At 52.7% G+C, this 16,244-nt stretch overlaps 1 protein-coding gene across 3 annotated transcripts in view; it reads left to right on the forward strand.

The window, feature by feature from the left end:
• EEA1 (early endosome antigen 1) overlaps window positions 1–16,244 on the forward strand; it is a 278,411-nt gene that overhangs the window by 127,320 nt on the left and 134,847 nt on the right. The window lies entirely within an intron of this gene.

Here is a 16,244-nt window from a genome sequence, read left to right on the forward strand (position 1 = left end):
CCTATCAGGGACAGACGCAGAGGAGCGCAGCGATGCGTGTACCTGTGAAGCGTGAGACGTCGGGTCCCGGTGGCAGGAGCTGCTGGGAGCGGTGCCCTCTCAAAGGGTTTCCGGCGGCGATCCCCGCCGCAGCAGCGCTGAGCCCGCTGGAGGTCCCTCAGCGCTGGGGTCAAGCTGGCTGCTCCCCGTCAGCGCGCATCCCCTCGGAGGGCTCGGCGCCACAGCAGCTGCTGTTCCTGGCTGCAGGACGCCGGCGCCTCGGGTTCCGGATTTCCGGGGCACCGTGTCATCGGGGGCGGGGCCAGAAAACATGGCGGCGGCCCGGGCAGACAAGGTACCCCACTGGGCCGGCGTCGCATGGATCCTGGTGCCCTGTACATGGAAGGGCGTCAGCAAAGGGCGGAGAACAGACCCGCACAGATCCGCGCACCGAAGGTTGCGCTGCAGGCAGCCGCATCATCAACAGCAGCTGGGCTCGGAAGGAGGACGAATCAGATGTCTTGAAGCCGGGTAAGGCGACTACTTAAGACACACTGACGGACAGCACACTGACTCAGTAGAGATAGAAGGTGGTAGCCGTGCAGACGTCCAGTCCCTAGAGCCAGATCCGGACCATGTGAGTAAAGGGGTAGTAGGGTCCCTTACAGTCTCCATACACGGACACACAGGACCCTCTTTCCTATATATTTTGCAGGCCAAAGAGGCACCTAAGCAATCCACCTCGACCACCAGGAAAAAACCTAGCAAATGCCCCCTATGCTCGGCCAAGCTCCCGTCAGGACATACAAAAAAGTTATGTGAGGACTGTAAATCAGGACTCCTAGGACAAGAACAGTCCTCTCTCCTGGACAATAGGAGATCTGTAATACGAGAGGAGGTGCAGTCCACAGTCACAGCACTGGTACCGACACAATATCCGTGCCCTAAGAGGCCCAGATGGGAGCTGGAACAAAGTTCGGAGGAAGGAGAGGTGTCAGACTACTCTGATCCTGACTCCGGCGAAGGTTCCTCGGCAGCTCGTCCGGAAGAAAGGAAGAGATACCTCTTTTCTGCAGAAGATACAGACATACTCCTACAGGCAGTCCGAGATACAATGAAGGTAGAAGATTCTACAGAACCACGAACAACCCAAGATGAGATGTTCGGAGGGCTGAGAGCCCGTAGAAATACAGTATTCCCTGTTAATAAAGATATAACAGCGATGATATTGGAAGAATGGGAAGAATCGAGCAAGAAACTGATAGTCCCAAAAGACTTCAGATACCGTCTTCCTTTTGATCCAGAAGAGACAAAAATGTGGGAGACAGTTCCGAAGATCGACATACCTGTAGCCAGAGTGTCAAAGAAAACGGCTATCCCCTTTGAGGATTCATCCGGCCTAAAAGATCCGATGGATAGGAGATCAGAGGACCTCCTCAAGAAAGCCTGGAAGGCTTCAGCAGCAGTTATGAAAACTAACATAGCAGCCACCTCGGTAGCCAGATCAATGAGCTTATGGGTGGGAGAACTAGAGGATCAGATTAGAGACAAAACCCCCAGAGAGGAGATCCTAAAATCACTACCTCTCCTGAGAATGGCTAACTACTTCATGGCGGACGCCTCGGCGGAATCAGTCTGTTTTACCACATGAAATAATGCTTTATCTAATGCAAAGGCGGGCGCTGTGGCTGAGATCCTGGACAGGAGACACTCAGTCGAAGAACAATCTGTGCTCTGTACTCTTCTCTGGACTCCACGTCTTCGGGCCCATATTAGATGAGCTACTTGAGAAAGCTTCCGACAAAAAGAAAGGCTTTCCGGAGGAAAAGCCTGAACGAACGCCTTTATTCGGAGTACCCGCTCCCATCCCAGACAGGACTATAGGGGAAAGGGAAAGTCCGGCAGGTGGAGCTTACCCGAAGGGAGGAAGAGGGAGAAGTTCTCAGGAGCAGAAGGCAAGACCTACCAGAGAATGATGCCAGGAAGATAGGAGGCTCCGTTACTTCCAAAACATCTGGAAGGATATTACCCAAAACCCGTGGGTTCGGAATACGGTCGCAGAAGGTTACAAAATCGAGTTCACCGAGCGACCACCCAGGAGATACTGTGTAAGGGTGGTTTCACATTAGCGCTTTTTAAGCGCACGCACGGCCGGGCGTAGCTCCGCCCCCGAGCCGGCTCTCTGCCCGGCGTGCCCGCCCCTTGCTTGTAGCGCCGCCTCCTAGCGCACAGCGGCGCCTGCGATCGGCGCACCCTATCTTTAGCATAGGGTGCGCAGATCGTGCGCAGGCCGTGCGCTAGTTGCGCTTTGACCTGCGCTGCGCACTTTTGACGGTGCGCGCCAAAATCAAACTTTTCGGATTTTGGCGCGCACGGCGCACCGTCAAAAGTGCGCAGCGCAGGTCAAAGCGCAACTAGCGCACGGCCTGCGCACGATCTGCGCACCCTATGCTAAAGATAGGGTGCGCCGATCGCAGGCGCCGCTGTGCGCTAGGAGGCGGCGCTACAAGCAAGGGGCGGGCACGCCGGGCAGAGAGCCGGCTCGGGGGCGGAGCTACCTCCGGCCGTGCGTGCGCTTAAAAAGCGCTAATGTGAAACCACCCTAACCCAGACCCAGTCTCAGGTGACCCACCAAAGACTGTTAAAAGACGTACAGGACCTGATAGAGATAGGGGCCATAACCTGAGTTTCCCATGCTCAGAGATTTCAGGGTCACTACTCAACATTATTCTCCATAAAAAAAACCAGGAGGAGAATACCGGACCATAATAAATCTAAAGCCGTTAAATCCGTGGGTGATCTACAAAAGATTCAAGATGGAATCCCTGAAAGCAGTCATACCATTAATAAAAAAGGACTCGGTCATGTGCACCCTAGATCTAAAAAGTGCCTATTATGTGCCCATTCACATATCTCACCAAAAATTCCTCAGGTTCGCGATAAAAGATCACGGGAATATACAACATTACCAGTTCCGTTGCTTGCCATTCGGAGTCGCCTCGGCGCCCCGGATCTTTACAAAACTCATAGCAGAGATCATGGCCCATCTAAGGGAAAGAAATACCCTTATCATACGTACTTGGACAACCTGCTGCTAGTGGCAAACTCTCCACAACAAATGGAGCAACACCTTACATCCACCATATTGGTCCTAAAGAGAGCCTAGGATGGGTAATAAATTGGAAGAAGTCCTGCCTAAGACCAGAAAGAGAGATGTTTCTCGGAGTCATACTGAACTCGGGGAAAAAATGTTCCTTCCTTCCCCTGCACAAACAGCAGGCAATCACACAAGAGGTCCAGTGGCTCCAGAGACGCAAGTACATCTCCATAAGGAAAGCCATGAGAGTCCTGCGTCTCATGACTTCATGCATCTCCAGTGTACAATGGAGCCAGTTCCACTCAAGAATCCTACAAAGAGAAGTGTTGGCGACCTGGGAGGGCAGAGAAACATCGCTAGACAAGAACATGATACTCTCCGAGGAAGGAAAGCAGTCCCTTTCCTGGTGGACAAACACACAAAACCTCGGAAAAGGAAGACCCTGGAGACTGTTGCCATGTACAAACATCACTACCGACGCCAGTCTCAGAGGCTGGGGGGCTCACATGAAAGGTCGATACCTCCAGGAGACATGGGGCCCATCAGTACACAACCGGTTCTCGAATTACAGAGAGCTCAGGGCAGTCTGGGAGTCGCTAAAAATATGCCAAGAAGAACTGAAGGGTCAGAATGTCAGGATCTTCTCGGACAACTCGACTACAGTTGCCTTCCTTCAACATCAGGGAGGCCTCAGATACCATCACCTTCAGGACCTAGCGCACGAGATCTTTTGCTGGGCAGAACGGACAATAACCTCAGTTACGGCAGTCCACCTGAAAGGATCCAGAAATCAGGTAGCCAACTTCCTGAGCAGAGCAGGTCCAATCTTCAGAGTGGTCACTAAGCGAGGAGGTCTTCACACAGCTATCCCAACACTGGGGGCAACCAGAGATCGACTTATTCGCCACAAGAAAGAATTCAAAAACAAAGAAATTATTTTCGCTCAACCCGGCAGGCAACCCAACCGGATTAGACGCTTTAGCTCAGGAATGGAACATGGAGCTCGCTTACGCCTTCCCGCCGCTCCCTCTTATACCAAGGGTCCTAAGAAAGATCCAGGAAAGCAGAGCATCAGTAACATTGATTGTTCCTTACTGGACCAAAAGAAGCTGGTTCTCCTTACTAAAATGGATGGCACGGGAAGACCCGATACTATTACTATTGACCTTTAGTTCATCAAAAACCAGAAATGCTACAACTATCGGCCTGGATTCTGAGGCGGAGATCCTAAAATCAAAAGGACTCTCTAACTTAGTAATATCTACTATGCAGAACAATAGAAAGCCGGTAACTTCAGCTATATACCAAAAAAAATCTGGAAAACATTCTGTTCTCAATGTAAGGGGCCAGTATCAGTCATCCGAGGACCAGATATCCCGCAGATTCTCGACTTTCTCCAGGTGGGCTTTGACAGAGGACTAAGGCCTAGTACGCTGAAAGTACAGGTGTCAGCCTTAGGCTCATACTTCGACTTCCCCCTAGCCAATCATCCCTGGGTAGTGAGGTTCATAAAAGCCACTCAGCGGATGAGACCCACAATCCGTAGCTCGATACTACCTTGGGATCTTAGCTTGGTCCTAAACTAGCTGCGCAGAGACCCATATGAACCACTAGAACAGGCCCCCTTAAAATCAGTGACATTTAAAACCCTTTTTCTAGTGGCAATAACTACTGCTAGACGCATAGGGGAGATTCAGGCCCTGTCTATAGAGCATCCATATTTGAAGATCCAGGAAGACTGCATCGTTTTAAAATTAAATCCAGCCTTTCTTCCCAAAGTGGTTACAGACTTCCACCGGAGTCAAGAAATAGTACTACTGGCTCTCTGCCAGAATTACAACAACGAGAGGGAACGCTCTCTCCACCTCTTGGACGTTAAAAGAGCTGTCCTACAATACTTAGATGTTACAAAAGACTGGAGAGTAGACTCTAACCTCTTCATCCAGATGGCAGGCAAAAACAAAGGGAAGAAGGCATCGAAAGCTACCCTGACTAGATGGTTGAAGTCAATGATCAGTGCAGCATATGTGTCGGCGGGAGAGACTCCGCCTGAATACTTTAGAGCCCATTCTCTAAGAGCAGTTTCTCCTTCGTCTCATTGGGGGACACAGAGACTGTGGGTGTATGCTACTGCCGTCTGGAGGCTGACACTAGGTATACAAAAAACAAGTTAGCTCCTCCTCCGCCACATACACCCTCGCCCCGGTACCGGGCGGAAACCAGTTTTATGCTTAGTGTCTTTGGAGGCACACGCAGTCTGGAGTTCTCCAGACTATTTTTTTTTTTTTTTTAATTCCTTTTCGGTTCTCTCGCTATGAAGAGGAGACAGGGGCGACGGATCCTATAGAAAGGGTCCAATCTCCCCAAACCAACAACGGGCGAGCACGCGTTGAGCATCGCTCCGCGTATCCTTTCCCGCACCGAGGGACATCTCTGGGACTTTTCCCCAGACATCTATTTTTTCCGTGTTTATTATTTTTTGAAGATGAGACAGGGGCAACGCATCCTATTGAAAGGATCCAATTTCCCCAAACCAGCAACGGGCGACCACGTGCGAGTATCCCTCCACGTTTTTCTCTCCCGCAACGTGGGACATTATTCCAGACTTAGCCCTGTCCACCCCTAGGTATGGAAACCATGGGCTTGCACAGTGGCACAAGACTAGTCTGTGCGCCCCCACTGCTCCACCAACGCTAAACGGCGGTGCTGCATGGCGGCGGACGGTCGCTCTCCTCGCCCCTGCTGGGCAGACGGAGTTAGGGTGCCTGCACCGTCCACGGAGCAAAATACCCGGTAAGTTTTTGCAGCTGGGGAGGGCTCTGGGCAAGGAGTAGGAGTAGGAGCCAGGTACCCCCCCCCCCTCCTCGCGCCCCTCGCTCGCCCCTCGCCTAAGATTACCTGCAGGAAGGGCGAGGGTGTAGGACCGGAGTAGGCCCAGGGCCGGGCGCCGTCGGGGGGTGAGCTGGACTCATCAGGATGGCGTCGCGGTCGGCGCCGCCATTAGGGGCACGCGGTGGCGTGATCGGCGCCGCCCCCGGCGCGGCGTCACGGCCGGCACCGCCCCCGGCGCGACGTCACGGTCGGCGCAGCATCATAGCCGGCGCCGCCCCCCGGCGTGACGTCACGGCCGGCGCCGCCCCCGGCGCAGCATCATAGCCGGCGCCGCCCCCGGCGTGACGTCGCAGTTGGCGCCGCCCACGGCGCGGCGTCACAGCGGCACCGCCCCAGCGTGACATCAGATCCGGCGCCGCCCCTCAGCCTAGGGCGGGCGCTGGCTTAAACCGAGGCCCCGGCTTCAGAGCAGGGTAGGCCGCATGCGGAAAAAGCACGGGCAACCTACCCAGAGGATCGGCACCAGGCTGAGCATCCGCCAGTGCAAGGAGTCACGCTGGAAGGGGGGCACACAGACTGTGGGTAAGTGCGACCCTGTCCTGGACTGCCTGGGGCACATTTAAAAAGTTACCCTCCTCCTCCTCCTTTCCCCTTTAGCTTGTGATAGGAGTAAGCGGCATTATGTCTGGAAAAGGGAAAACGCACACGTTCCTTTATGCCGCATGCGTTTCCTGTGGGGTTATGTTCCCACGAGCACAGACTATCAAATTGTGTGAAGCCTGCGACTCCGAACGCGCCCAGGAGCCCTCCCCTGCGACAGAGCCCAGGGGTCTGGATCACCCGGAATGGGCGTTATCACTGTCTCGGTCCATGGCTTCACTTACGAAAGCGATTGAGACCCTTCAGGCCCCGGATAGGGGTAGAGACGATGGCTCGCTTGTTTGGGAGGGGTCGTCCACCTCACAGGAGCCTCCGGCCTGCAGGGGCCGCACACTCTCTAGGCAGACGCACAGGAAAAGAACCCATACTGTGTCTCCAGGCCCCTCCGGTGCGTCAGCATCCGCGAGTGTGGCATCACGCTCACCGTCACCTTTTTCTGGGAACGAGCAGAGTTCGGGTGATGACGTAGAGGAACCCTTGAACCTGGATATACCGGGGTGTCGGGAGACGGTAGACAGTCTTATTGAAGCTGTTAATCAGACTCTGGGTATTGAGGATGATGTCTCCCCAGCTACAGGTCATAAGGTATCTTTTAAAAGGGCCAGGATACCACACAGAGTATTTAGCTCCCATCCTGAGTTCGAGGACATTGTGCAGCGGCACAGGGAACGTCCTGATAAGCGGTTTTCGGGACAGAAAACGCTAGAAGCGAAATATCCGTTCGCATCAGAGCTCTGTAAAAAATGGGCGGAATCCCCGGTAGTGGATCCCCCAGTGTCTCGCCTAGCCTCAAGATCCCTGTTGTCAGTTCCCAGTGGCTCCGCCATTAAGGACCCCACGGATTGGCTCATAGAGGGCTTAGCCCGCTCGGTATATGAGGCATCAGGATCAGCGCTCCTCCCTTCTTTTGCAGCGACATGGGTAGCCAAGGCCATGATGTCGTGGTCGGAGTCTTTGAACAAAATCCTGCAGGATAGAGAGGTGCCGACAGAAGTAGGCGAGATAGCAGGTCAGATCGCAATGGCAGGGGACTATTTAATCAATGCATCTTTAGATGCAGCTAATGGCGCAGCGCTAGCGGCGGCAAACGCAATCGCCATTAGGAGAGCCTTATGGCTAAGGCTGTGGCGAGCTGATTCAATCTCTAAAAAATCGTTGACTTCTCTGCCCTTTCAGGGGGACCGGTTATTTGGGGAGAAATTGGATAAGATTATTTCAGACGCCACGGGGGGGAAAAAGCAGCTTTCTTCCACAACAGAGGAATAAAGTGCCGTTTCGTCAACCACAAACGCGCTTTCGAGCATTTCGTACCCCAGGGATGGCAGCGGCCGGTACTTCCGGCCCAGCTCGCTATGGCCAAGACAAAGAGCGTCAGGTTACGTACAAGGCCAACCCCTTGGGCAGAATGCGGGGCCGGCCGCCCAGATCAAGGGGGGCCAGGTCTCAAAGGACCTCAACAAAATGACTCGAAACATCCAGTACCCGGGGACAGCAGGGTAGGCGGACGTCTGCTCAGGTTCTGCCACGTCTGGGTCGCAGTGGCACGCGACGCATGGGTGGCAGAGTTAGTGTTTTCCGGGTACAAAATAGAATTTATGAGGGATCCGCCAAAACGAATTTTCCTTTCTCGGCTTCCCAAGACGGAAGTTCGGGTACAGGCTTTGCTAGAGGCCATCAAAGTGCTGCAGCGCAACGAGGTCATTGTCCCGGTACCAGAGGGCGAGAAAACCCGGGGTTTTTATTCCAACCTATTCGCGGTACCCAAGAAGGATGGAACAGTAAGGCCGGTTCTGGACTTAAAGCTCCTGAACAGGTTCATCAGGGTCAGGCATTTCCGCATGGAATCTCTCCGGTCGGTCATAGCGTCCATGGAGCAGGGAGAATATTTGGCCTCCATCGATGTCCAGGACGCCTACCTGCACATCCCTATTTTTCCCCCGCATCAAAAATTCCTGAGGTTCGCAATCAATGGGCGACATTTCCAGTTTGTGGCCCTACCTTTCGGGTTGGCCACGGCCCCCAGGATATTCACGAAAGTGATGGCGGTTGTTATGGCCACCCTACATTCTCGGGGCATAGTGGTTATGCCGTACCTGGACGACCTCCTGGTAAAGGGTTCGACCTTTCGAGCTTGCGAAGAGAATGTCAGCATTACTCTGGACACCCTAACTCGCCTAGGGTGGTTGATCAACGGGAAGAAGTCATCCCTTATTCCAGCCCAGAGGATTCTATTTCTAGGGATGATTTTCGATACTTCCCGAGGGTTGGTGATTCTCCCTCAGGACAAGGCTCAAGCACTGCGGCAGGGAGTTCGAACCCTTCAACAGCCGGGGCCCCACACTATCCGGTTTGGGATGAGGGTTCTAGGGAAGATGGTGGCGGCGATGGAAGCAATTCCGTTTGCGCAATTTCATCTCCGCCCCCTGCAGCATGCTCTCTTAGCGACATGGGACAAAAGCCCGTTCTTGCTCGATCATCAGCACAGGTTGTCCTCTCAGGTCCGAGGGGCGCTTCAGTGGTGGACGCGCGACTCCTCTCTCCGTCAGGGAAGGCCCTTTCCCCCGGATCAGTGGTTAGTGATCACGACCGATGCAAGTCTTTTCGGTTGGGGGGCAATCTTCCGCCACCACACGGCCCAGGGGCAATGGTCGCCTCAGGAGGCGCGTCTCCCTATCAACTTGTTGGAGATTCGAGCAGTGCGGTTGGCACTGCAGCAGTTTCAGCACTTGCTGGCAGGGCGCCCGGTCCGGATTCAGTCAGACAACGCCACGGCAGTAGCATATGTGAATCACCAGGGAGGCACGCGCAGCAAGGCAACCATGCGCGAGATAGAACATGTACTCCGCTGGGCCGAGAGGAACCACTCGATGATCTCAGCAGTCCACATACCAGGTGTGGAAAATTGGGCGGCAGATTTCCTAAGCCGGCAGGGGATCGCGGCCGGGGAATGGTCTCTGCACCCCGATGTTTTCAGCAAATTTGCCAGCGGTGGGGGACTCCAGACGTGGATCTGATGGCCTCCAGGGAAAACGCCAAGGTGGGTGTGTTTGTCGCCCGGTCTCGGGACCCGCGAGCGCTCGCAGTAGATGCGCTGGTCCTACCATGGAACCAGTTTCGGCTCCCGTACTTATTTCCCCCGCTGCCACTTCTCCCGAGGGTCATCAGAAAGATCAAGACCGAGGGGGTTCAGGCGATTCTGCTGGCCCCAGATTGGCCCCGTCGGGCATGGTATGCGGATCTGGTGCAGCTCCTCGCAGACGTACCCTGGTGGCTACCAGAACGTCCAGACTTGCTGTCTCAGGGGCCGATCTGCCACCCGAACTTAGAGGCCCTGTGTTTGACGGCATGGCCGTTGAATCTTGGGTTCTGACCCGGTCGGGGTTCGGGCGTGATGTGGTGGCTACAATGGTTAGCGCCCGGAAACCGGCCTCGGCGAGAATCTACCATAACACTTGGAAGGTTTTCTTTCAGTGGTGTCGAGAACGCGGAGTTGCGCCATTATCCTTCTCGGTCCCCAACATCCTGGCTTTTCTCCAGTCCGGCCTAGACGCAGGGTTGGCTCCGAGTTCTCTTAAGAGGCAGAGATCGGCCTTGTCGGTCCTTTTTCAGCGAAAGATCGCTACCATCATGCAGGTCAGGACGTTCATTCAAGGGGTCTCTCATTTGGTACCCCCCTTTAGGGCACCCTTGGAGGCCTGGGACCTGAATCTGGTACTGAGTGTCCTGCAGGAGGCCCCGTTTGAGCCGCTACAGGAGGTTTCGTTGCCATATCTCTCCAGGAAGGTGGTGTTTCTGGTAGCCATAACTTCCATTAGGCGGGTCTCGGAATTGGGGGCATTGTCTTGCAGGGCTCCATTTTTGACTTTTTTTAAGGATAAGGTAGTCCTTAGACCGCCGCCGCCTTTTTTGCCGAAGGTCGTGTCCTCTTTCCATATTAATGAGGACATTGTTCTGCCTTCGTTTTGTCCGGCACCAGTTCACAGAGTGGAGAGAGCGCTCCACACGTTGGACCTGGTAAGAGCTCTCAGGAGGTATGTGTCAAGGACAGCACCTTTCCGCCAGACAGACTCGCTGTTTGTGATCCCCGAAGGGCGCAGGAAGGGGCTCGCAGCTTCACGGTCAACCATAGCCAGATGGATTCGCCTAACTATTCAGGAGGCTTACCGTCTTAGAGGCACGCCGATTCCTACGGGAATAGGGGCGCACTCTACTCGGGCAGTGGGCGCCCCTTGGGCGCTTCGGCAGAGCAGGTATGCAAGACAGCAACCTGGTCCAGCCTGCACACTTTTTGTAAACATTACAATGTGCATACTCAGGCTTCGTCTGATGCGAGCCTGGGTAGGAAAATTCTCCAGGCAGCAGTGGCACACCTTTAGTCAGGAGGGCATGCGGCTTGGAGCGGTGAGTTGTCTTCCCACCCAGGGACTGCTTTAGGACGTCCCACAGTCTCTGTGTCCCCCAATGAGACGAAGGAGAAACAGGGATTTTTGTGAGTACTCACCGTAAAAATCCTTTTCTCCGAGACGCTCATTGGGGGACACAGCACCCACCCTGATAGCCAGTTGGCTTTTGTTTATTTAATTAGTATAATTCCTTATTTAAGGTAGGGTGGTCCTTTTTCAGACATATGTTTGGCATAAGTTAAAATTATGTTTATGTCCTCCTACTGCTTTTTGCACTAAACTGGTTTCCGCCCGGTACCGGGGCGAGGGTGTATGTGGCGGAGGAGGAGCTAACTTGTTTTTTGTATACCTAGTGTCAGCCACCAGACGGCAGTAGCATACACCCACAGTCTCTGTGTCCCCCAATGAGCGTCTCGGAGAAAAGGATTTTACGGTCAGTACTCACAAAAATCCCTGTTTCTGCCTCATGGGCAGAGAGCGCGGGAGCATCTATGGATCAGATATGCAGGGCCGCAACCTGGTCTAGATTTAATACCTTTTCCAAACATTATAAGTTAAATGTTATGACAAATCTTCAGATAGCCTTTGGGAGGAAAGTCCTCCAGGCTGTAATCCCGCCCTAGTTGGAGAAATTTGGTAATTCTTCTGGTGGTGCTGTCAGGAGGGACGTCCTGGAAAGTAGGAATTAGCCCTACCGGTAATGGTATTTCCAGGAGTCCATCATGACAGCACCTCTTATATACCCTCCCTTGAACTTCCTATCTGTTATGTGATGTAACATGTGTGGTGTGGTACTTAGCCCCTCCCCACCAACACCCTTCAGTGATTTTCTATTTAACCTCTTCTGTGTTCCTGTCCCTATCAAAGATAAGAAGGACAACCTCCTGGTGGTGCTGTCATGATGGACTCCTGGAAATACCATTACTGGTAGGACTAATTCCTACTTTTTTTTTTTTTTGCGGGGTTGCACCGTCCGAAAAACTGCAATTTTGGTGTTTTTAGATTTTTTTTCTTATTGCAGTGTTTACCAATCAGGTCAATTATTTTTTTATTTTGATCGATCTATCAATAGTTAGATCTATCAGGGAAAATGCAAGTCATTCAAACATTTTCTATTTTAAATTTTTTGAAACTTTTTTTTTATTTATTTATTTTTTACTGTATTTAATAGTCCCCTTAGGCGACCTAAATCTTCTATTTTTTGATTGCATGTTTTTTGTACACCAATACCACAGCAAAAATCAGGGTCTTCTTTGAACAACAGGCTCGGCTAGCTTTCTAAAGATTACCGTCATAACTGGCATGAAAGTCTTTACTTGACGGCTGTTGTAGAAATCCATCGACATGGGTGGATAGAACAACACCCCCTCCAGGCTGTTTGCTGTAAACGCAGCTATCACAAATTGACAGTGGCTTTTAACAGGTTAACAGCCCCAGGGCGATCTATCATCTGCTGACAATAATGCAAGTTCAGCTCCTGAGCTTGCGTCAAAGACAGGGAGACAATATATGACATCCAGTGAAGGAAATAATTATTTGATCCCTTGCTGATTTTGTAAGTTTGCCCATTGACAAAGACATGAACAGTCTATAATTTTAAGGGTAGATTAATTTTAACATTGAGAGATAGAATATCAAAAATAAAATCCAGAAAATCACAATCAAATAATTATTTCCTTCACTGTACCATTCAGTCATATGTCGGTAAGGGGTTAATATGCTCTTCTCGACCAATCGTAGTATGAGTTTGCAGAATTCAAAGGCTCTGATGTACCAGAAGGAGGCGAAAAGTGACTTTTTGACCTCTATCTGGCCAGTATATTAGCATTTTTAAGTTTTTTCAGTCATCCAAACTGTGCATCCAAACTGTATTGACCTGCATAATAAAAACAATTTCTCCTTCACCTCATTGGGGGGGGGGGGGGGCACAGGACCATGGTGTTATGCTGCTGCCACTAGGAGGCTGACACTAAGTAGACACATAAAGATTAGCTCCTCCTATGCTGTGTACACCACACACACTGGCTCCAGCTGAACCAGTTCAAACTTAGTGTCAGTAGGAGGCACATGTACTCTGATTTTCAGATCACACCTATAGCTTTTTATTTTTATTCTTCATTTTTCAAGATTACAGGGGGTGACGGATCCATTAAGGGTGCCGCTCTTCCCAAACCTACAACAGGCGGGAACGTGGAGTGTCGCCTACACGTACCCCCTCCTGCATCTTTCTCATCAGTGGGCCTGAGATCTTTTTTAGGGGCAGCGGGTCCCTTCAGGGCACCGCTCTCCCTGCTCCGACAACAGATGGGAACATGGAGTGTCGCCTCCATGTACCCCCCCTCTGCATCCAGGCTCATCCAGCCATTTTGGCGTACCAAACCAACAGCCCTGACCCATCCTCGCGGTGTTAACCCCTTGGATGTCCAGAGGCATTTACGTCGTCTGTGCGGCCTCCACTGCATCGCCTCTGATATACAGCGGCGATGAATGGAAGGCGGACGGTCCCTCTCCCCCTCCCTAACGGAGTGGCATGCACCATCCAAACTACAGCAGCTGACCTGGGGAGTCCGGGGCCTGTGCTTTCCTCCCCTGCGGGCAGCTTTATGCCAGGATGGGCTGGGTGTGCTTCTGGGTTCTGGGTCCGGGGACAGAGTACCAATCGTTTGGGCGAAGGGTCACATCCCCGGCGGAGGGCTCCTGCATGCGGCGCTATTCTCATGGCCTCCCCTCTGGCTTCATTACGGATGTCCCCGAAAATTTAGCCCCCGGCTTGGGCCTATTGCCAGTAGTCGGACTTTGAGGGTTGATGAGAACTCTAATTCTGTCCCGTATCACGCAGTGTCCTTTAAGAGGACCAAACGTTCTCATAGGGTTTTTTTCCAACCAACCTGAGTTCCCAGACATAGTTCGACGGCATAGGGAGCAACCAGACAAACGCTTCACCTGTCAGAAGCCTATTGAGGCGAGAAACCCATTTTCCTCGGATCTGCAGAAGGAATGGGTCGAATCCCCTCCAGTTGATCCACCTGTCTCCCGCCTGGCCACCAAAATCCTCCTGTCCTTACCAGACGGGTCCTCGATTAAAGACCCCATGGACTGTCAGAGAACCTTGACCGTTCAGTTTTTGAAGCCTCGGGATCGGCTCTCTCCCTTTTTCACCGCGGCATGGGTATCTAAAGCTATGGTCTCTTGGGCAGACAACCTGACCAGAAACATTCAGGATAGCGACCTTCCCGCGAAGGCAGTAGACCTGGCCAATCAAATATCCTTGGCCGGGGATTACTTGGTGCACGCTTCCCTGGACTAGGCTAACACAAACGCCATCATCATCAGACGACCTCTGTGACTCAGGGAATGACGAGTGGACTCCGCGTACAAAAAGTCCCTAACGTCTCGGCCCTACCAGAGCGGTCGGCTATTTGGAGAGAAGCTGGATCAGCTTATCTCGGATGCCGCAGGAGGAAAAAGCAAATTCCTCCCCAGCAGAAGACTAGGCGGCCTTTTTGTTGTCAGCAACAGACGTGTTTTCGGTCCTTATGCAGCTCTCCCGGTTGGTCCAGTACGACCACCCTTTCCAGATCGGGGCATTCTCCTTGGGGGGATTGGGGTCCCCACGTTTCGCTCAAGTACAGCCAGTCATGGAAGGGCCACCCCAAGCAATCTAGATCTAAGGGATCCAGGTTCCATAGATTCTCGGCCCAATGATTTATGGCATTATCCGATCGACACCAACAGAGTAGTGTTTTGTCATATCTGGCTCTCTCTCGTCCACAACGAATGGGTCAGAGATCTGGTGTCTTCTGGATGCAAAATAAAGTTTTCTTCCCACCCTCCAGCTCGGTTCTTCCTCTCTCCTCCTCCCAAAGCAGGGGCGCAAGCCCAGCTTTTCTCCAAGTCATCGATTCGCTCTGCCAAGACGAGGTAATTGTTCCGGTCCCAGAGAAAGAGAGGTTTGAATGGTTCTACTCAAACTTATTTGTGCTTCCGAAGAAGAACGGAGCAGGCGGCCCATTCTGGATCCGAAGCTCCTAAACAAGTGTGTCAAGGCCTGGCACTTCAGGATAGAGTTCCTCCGCTCTGTCATCTCTTCCATGGAGAAGGGGGGTTTCTAGCATCCATCGACATCCGAGATGCCTACCTTCATATCCCGATTTTTTTTTTTTTTTTTTTTTTTTTTCCCCCTCACCAAAGGTTTCTCTTTGCTGTTTGCGAGGAACATTTCCAGTTTGCAGCTTTACCCTTTGGCCTCCCAGTCATCTCCATTCTGCACTTGCGGGGAGTGGTCTTCTTGCCAGACTTGAACGACCTCCTAATCAAGGGGCCGTCTTTCCAAGCCTGCGTGGAATGCGTCCATATCACGATGGATAAACTTTCTCAGCTGGGCTGGCTGATAAATTTAAACAAATCTTCCCCTGTTGCAGTCCAGCAGATATCCTTCTTAGGAATGACCCTGTACACCTCCCGGGGGCTGGTGATTCTCCCTCGAGACGCGGTCTTAGCCCTTCAGCAAGGAGTCCGGGAACTTTGCCACTCATCTCCTCTCTCTATCCGGTTCGGCATTGGGGTCCTGGGCAAGATAGTGGCAGCGATGGAAGCTGTTCCCTTTGCCCAGCGGCAACTCCGTCCCCTGCAGCTTGTGCTTCTGTCGGCCTGGGACAGGAATCCTTTCTGTCTTGACTGTCTCTGCCGCTTGTCTCCGTGGGTCAAGCGAGTTCTCAGGTGGTGGACGTTGCGTTCTTCACTCACCCAGGAAAGATCTTTTTTTCCCGGTGCAATGGCTGGTGGTCGCCGACGCCAGTCTTCTCGGCTGGGGGCTGTTCTTTGTCATCACACTGCCCAGGGGCGGTGGTCACCTCAGGAGTTGCGGCTTCCGATCACCGTCCCGAAAATTCAGGCGATTCGGTTGTCCCTGCGGTGGTTCCATCACCTTCTGGCTGCTCGTTCCATCCGAATACATTCGGACAACACCATGGCTGTGGCGTATATCAATCATCAGGGGGCACCCGCAGCAGGGCGGCGATGCACGAGGTGGAACACATAATCCGCTGGGCCGAGATGACCCATTCAGTCAACTCAGCGGTCCACATCATGGGCGTGGAAACTAGGTGGCGGCTTCCTCAGCCGTCAGGGTCTCGTCTTGGGAGAGTGGTCTCTCCATCCGGAGGTCTTCCAACAGATTTATCGATGGGGGATTCCAGACGTGGATCTGATGGCAAGGTGCCCGAGTTCATAGCTCGGTCGCGGGATCCAGAGGCCATCAGGGAAGATGCACT

Source organism: Dendrobates tinctorius, unplaced genomic scaffold, assembly GCF_039654945.1.
Source record: "Dendrobates tinctorius isolate UK_male_01 unplaced genomic scaffold, ASM3965494v1 ptg000209l, whole genome shotgun sequence".
NCBI classification, from domain to species: domain Eukaryota; kingdom Metazoa; phylum Chordata; class Amphibia; order Anura; family Dendrobatidae; genus Dendrobates; species Dendrobates tinctorius.